The sequence below is a fragment of the Odocoileus virginianus genome, unplaced genomic scaffold (genome assembly GCF_023699985.2).
Source record: "Odocoileus virginianus isolate 20LAN1187 ecotype Illinois unplaced genomic scaffold, Ovbor_1.2 Unplaced_Scaffold_1, whole genome shotgun sequence".
Classification (NCBI taxonomy): Eukaryota; Metazoa; Chordata; class Mammalia; order Artiodactyla; family Cervidae; genus Odocoileus; species Odocoileus virginianus.
The window spans coordinates 10411145-10416762 of NW_027224263.1; the positions used below are offsets into that span (position 1 = coordinate 10411145).

Consider the following 5618-nt stretch of genomic DNA (forward strand, 5'->3'; position numbering starts at 1 on the left):
GGGACAGTTTTCCTTGTAAAGAAAAACTTGAACAGAAATATTTTAAAAACAGAAAGAAAACCATTTGAAAATGTACTTATCAAAGTTCTGTAAAAGCACTAGAAAACCATAGGAAATAGTTAGATTCTCATGACATTATCTGAGGTCTGCTATGTATTCTTTTGGAGGGGTGATGCCACAAGAAACCGAGCATTCTGTTTTGTGGCATCAAAATACTGAACAGATTTTTCTGACTTAAGTGATGAGGAAGTGATGGTGGTGAAGAAGAAGGGGTCAGTGGAGATGGCTGATGTCTTAGAAAAAAATACCACTGGCTAGGTGGCTTATAAACAACAGACATTTGGGGGGAGGGATAAATCAGGAGTTTAGGATTAACACATACAAGCTACTATACATAATGGGCTTCTCTGATGGCTCAGATAAAGAATCTGCCTGCAATGTGGGAGATCTGGTTCTATCCCCGGGTCAGAAAGATTCCCTGGAGAAGCGAATGGCAACCCACTATAGTATCCTTGCCTGGAGAACTCCATGGAGGCTATAGTCCATGAGGTCACAGTCAGACACGACTGAGTGACTAACACTTTCCCTGTATATAAAATAAATAAAAATAAATAAACAACAAGGACCTACTGTATAGCACAGGAAACTATTCAGTATCTTGTAATAACCTATAATGGAAAAGAATCTGAAAAAGAATAAATATATATAAAACTAAATCACTTCACTGTACACCAGAAATAGCACAACACTGTAAATCAACTATACTTAAAAAAAAATAAAATAAACCAAACAAACAACAGAAATTAGTTACTCACAGTTCTGGGGCCTGGGAGGTCCAAGTCCAGGGTGCTGGCAGATCTGGGGAGAGCTTGCTTCCTGGTTCCTGTCTTCCTTCTTTGCTGTCTTTTCTCTGTGTCTTCACATAACAGAAGGAACAAGCTAGGTCTCTGGGACTTCTTTTTACAAGGATACTAATTCCATTGGTGAGGGCTCTTTCTTTTTTTTTTTTTTTTGCACTTTATTGTTTTCTCCATCAGAATGAAAGCTCCTTGAAGGCAGTAACTTTTGTCTGTATTCCCTGATACCTAAAATGGTGCCAGTACACAGCAGGTGTTCCATACAGATTTCTGCTGGAGACTGGATGTAATGAGTTAATCAGAACTCAGGTGGGAGGGGGGGTGGCTTCTGCAGAGTCTGGGACAGGAAAGGGGGAGCTGGAGGGACCCTGCCCCTTGCAACCTCCCCATTTTAACCTTAAGTGTTAAGAAGTGTGGGGGAGCCGGATTCAGTCTGCTGGGTGACAGGGTCAGTGGGGTGCAGAGGGACCCAAAGCAGCCTTTGGGAAGGTGGGGGTGGGGGGAGCTTGACACCTGACTCCGGCCTCCTGGCCTGGGTTGGACCCAGGACCCTGAGACAGAGCATACACATTCTGGGGAGTCACCCCTCCAGTCATCAGTTCCCTGAGGAACCAGAAATTACTCTTCTTGGTTTGAAGGCACTTGGAAAGAAGGGGGCATGGCAGGGGGGAGGAGGAGGCTGACCCTCTTCCCGCCTCCAGTCCCTGCGAGGTTCCAGGCTCCCCCTTGCTCCCTGGAGACTTGCCCGCCAACCCTTGAAGGCTCAGAGCCCCGACTCCGGTGGTGCCCCTGTCTGGGAGCCATGGAGCCGGAGCGCCGGGTCAGCAGAGGCGTGTGGCCAGTGGCCCGAGAGCTGCCGTGTGGACACGGTGGTTGGCCACAGAAGGCCTCGGCCGTCCTGAGCTCAGACCTTGGCTGCCGGCCGCTGAGGCGGTGGCTTCTGTAGCTGGGTCAGCGTATCCGGCTTCTCGATGGACCGCAGCTGCTGCTTCTTCGCCCGCTTGAGCTTGGCAGGGTTTCCGATCACTTGTACGATCTCTGCCTCCCGCTCCTCCTCCAGGCGGCGTTTCAAGTTCTCCCTGCGGCGACGCTCCTTCTCCTCCTCCAGGTGCCGGGAGAAGTCCTTGGCCAGCTTCCTCTCCTGCGGATCTTTCATCTTCCGCTGCCAGGAATGTGCGCAGGGGCTTGTCCTGAACCGTCTGGGAGAACCTCTTCTTTGAGCGGTCCTTCCACCCGCCCAGACTTGCGTTTCCCCTTCGGGATTATAGGAATCTCCTCCTCCTTCGGCTTCTTGGACGCAGGGGCCTGGGCCGGACAATTTTTTTGCTTCTTTGGCGCGAGGCCTTCTCTCGCCGGCTGCCTGGCTGGAGCTAGCTTGCTCTACTCATGCTGATCCCTTGGGGAGCCGGGCGACTGGGGTGTCAGCTCCTGTAGTGGCTTCGAGGGCTGGACCCAAAGATGCTGACCAGGGTAAGGCTCTAGTGATCCTGAGCCTGGCTGCAACTGAAATTCGGGGACCCCAGGGTCGGCTCCTCCTTACTCGTGTGCAATTCCGAGTCCGCTTCGCCTTGGTCCTGGGAGAACTTGGGTGACTCCTCACTTGGCTTTGACTGAAGTCGGTGGAATTCAGGACTCGACTTCTGCTGGCTTTGGGGTGACTCCAGGCCTGGATCTCGCTGACCCTGGTGGGAACCTGAGTCCGGTTCCAGCTGCTTTCGAGGGGACCCCAAGCCTGGCCCCTCCTGTAGACTGGGTGATCCCGGTCTTGTCTCTGACTGACGACTGGGCTCACTCATTTCTTCTGGGTTCGACTGGAACTCCACAGGGCCCGTCTGGCCTGCAGAACTGAGGTGGGGTTCTCGGGAAATTCAGTCTTTACATCTTCCAGCTGTAGGCTGCGCCTCAGCGGCGTAGACATTATTTTCAAATCCCAGCCCACCTGCGTGTGAGGGCTCTTATAGCCAGATCACCTCCCAAAGGTTCTACCACCAAATACCATCATCACCTTGGAGATTAGGATTTCAACATATGAACTTTGTGGGGACACATCTATTCAGAACCATAGCAACTGGCTTCCAGTGAATCAAAGAGTTGATGTTGTCCCCAGAACACCCCAGTTTAGAAGGAGAGCCTTTGTGTATAACTTGAACATTAAATGAGGTGGAAAACCTGGGCGAGAATCCTGAAGGACACAGGCATTCTGAGACCTTGGCCAGGAGACTCGAAATTCCCTCATTCTTGTGCCAAGGCGTGTCCCCAGCCTCCCTGAGATCTGTTTCTCAGGCCAAGAAGCAGCAGCTGCTGAAGGTGGACTGGACATGAATTTCTATGTATGCCTATGTGTTGCCTGCATTCCAGAAGGACTAGGATCAGGATCCTTCTCAGCACTTTCAGGCATCCCTGCTAAGCCTTTCTGCAAGTTCCTGGCCTCCCGCACTCAAGCCAGTCCAGCTCCAAGCTGCCTATCTCCCTCTGGGTACATCTTCCACTTCAGCTCTGCCATGGCCCACATCCACCGCATCCTTGATCTTTCTTTAACACTGAGGGTCAGACAGCTCCCCCTGTTATGTGTTGGCACCTTGACAGGTTTCAGGCAACTCACTCAACTCTTTTGCCTTTGATCAGAGACTACATACCTTTCATCTTAGATTCACAGAGAGCAACAGTAGACTAAGATGAATTTGACTGTTTTCTTGCCTCTGTACAGATTGATGGGACCATGTGTATTTTACCTTGGACAAGCCTGAAAACAGTAATAACAGAAATACATTTTTCACTGTCTCTTTGCCTCTCTTTGAAAGTAGAGAACAGATCAACAACAAGGTCCTACTGTGTAGCACAGGGAACTATATTCAATATCCTGTGATAAACCATAATGGAAAAGAATATGAAAAAAAGAATGTGTATATATATGTATAACTGAATCACTTTGCTGTACAGCAGAAATTAACACAACATTGTAAATCAACTATATCTTCCCAGGTGGCACTAGTGGTAAAGAACCCGCCTGCCAATGCATGAGACATAAGAGATGCAGGTTTGATTCCTGGTTTGGGAAGATATCCCTGGAGAAGGGAATGGCATTCCACCAATCCACTCCAGTATTCTTGCCTGGAGAATCCCATGGACAGAGGAGCCAGGCAGGCTACAGTCCATAGGGTCATAAAAAATGACTTAGTATGTACAAAAATAAACTATACTTCAATTAAAAATATGTTAAAATGAAATAAAGATTAAAATTGAGGACATCAAGCAAAATAGACTAAGATAAAAATATCACACATATAAATAATATTGGAAATAGGAACAAGTGATTTGTTAAATGAAAGTGATGAGACATCTATGACCACCTTTTTTGCCAATAAATTAAAAAATAAAAGAAGTTGGAAAAAAGTGGAGGGGAGCCCAGTTTTCACTGAGTCGTCATTCCCAAAAAAGACTCTATCCTCTGTGCTATGTCAGCAATTGAGAGACTTTCTACCTGTGAGAAGACTCTTGAGAGTCCCTTGGACTGCAAGGAGATCAAACCAGTCAATCCTAAAGGAAATCAACCCTGAATATTCATTGAAAGGACTGATGCTGAAGCTGAAGCTCCAATACTTTGGCCATCTGATGCAAAGAGCTGACTCATTAGAAAAGACCCTGATGCTGGGAAAGATTGAAGGCAGGAGGAGAAGGGGACGACAGAGGATGAGATGGTTGGATGGCATCACTGACTCAATGGACATGAGTTTGAGCAAGCTCCAGGAGATGGTGAAGGACAGGGAAGCCTGACGTGCTGCAGTCCATGGGGTGGCAAAGAGTTGGACACAACTGAGCGACTGAACAACAGCAACAACAACTGCCTGTGAAAATAGTGTCGCCTCTCATCCCTCAAGTGGCTGGCCTTTCCTCAGGCTCTTATTACTGAGCTAGATTCCCTCCAAGGCCCAAGCACTTTCACATGGGCCTCCCTAGTTCCAGTCATGGTCACTATCACCCAGAGGGCAAGTGTTAGGTGAAAAATTCCTCAAGGGATGGATTCCCCCTTGTGTTGTTGCTGCTTCCCAAAGAACTGTGACTCGGGCTCTTCTCAACCGTTGTGAATGACTGCGGGTCCGTGGCCAAAACCTCTGCCAATATGGGGCTGACTTTCCTTTCCCCTTCTGCTCTCAAGAACCAGGAATGAGGACTTCCTTGGTGGTACAGTGGATAAGAATCTGCCTGCCAGTGCAGGGGACACAGGTTTGATCCCTGGTCCGGGAAGATTCCACATGCCTCAGAGCAACTAAGCCAGTGCGCCACACTACTGAGTCCACCCTCGAGAGCCCAGAAACCTCAACTACTGAGCCCATGTGCCACAACCACTGAGTCCACGCACCCTAGAGCCCTGCTCTGCAACAAGAGAAGCCACCACAGTGAGAAGCCCGTGCACTGCAACTAGAGAGTAGCCCCTGCTTGCTGCAACTAGAGAAAGCCTGCGCACAGCAACAAAGACCCAGTGCAACCAAAAATAAATAAAAAGAAGTTAAGTAAAGACTCTGTAATCTTTTAAAAAAAAAAAAAACCTGGAATAAACTTGGGTCCACTCTTAACCAAAGAGACATTTTTCAGAGACATTCGGATAGTGGAAGGGCTCATTGTTCTACAATCCACCAGCCCCCCAGGCCAAGCAACTGTTGGTTTCCTACATATACTTAGAGTCTGAGCACATTAGGTAAGTGGCTCTCTGGGCTCTTGGGTCTCTGTGAGCCTGGATACTTGCTACATAAAGGAAAAGAG

At 48.5% G+C, this 5618-nt stretch overlaps 1 pseudogene; it reads right to left on the reverse strand.

Annotated features, from left to right (window-relative positions):
- Nucleotides 1-1720: 1720 nt before the first annotated feature.
- On the reverse strand, nt 1721-2775 carry LOC110129878 (coiled-coil domain-containing protein 86 pseudogene; annotated as a pseudogene).
- Between the last annotated feature and the right edge of the window lie 2843 nt (nt 2776-5618).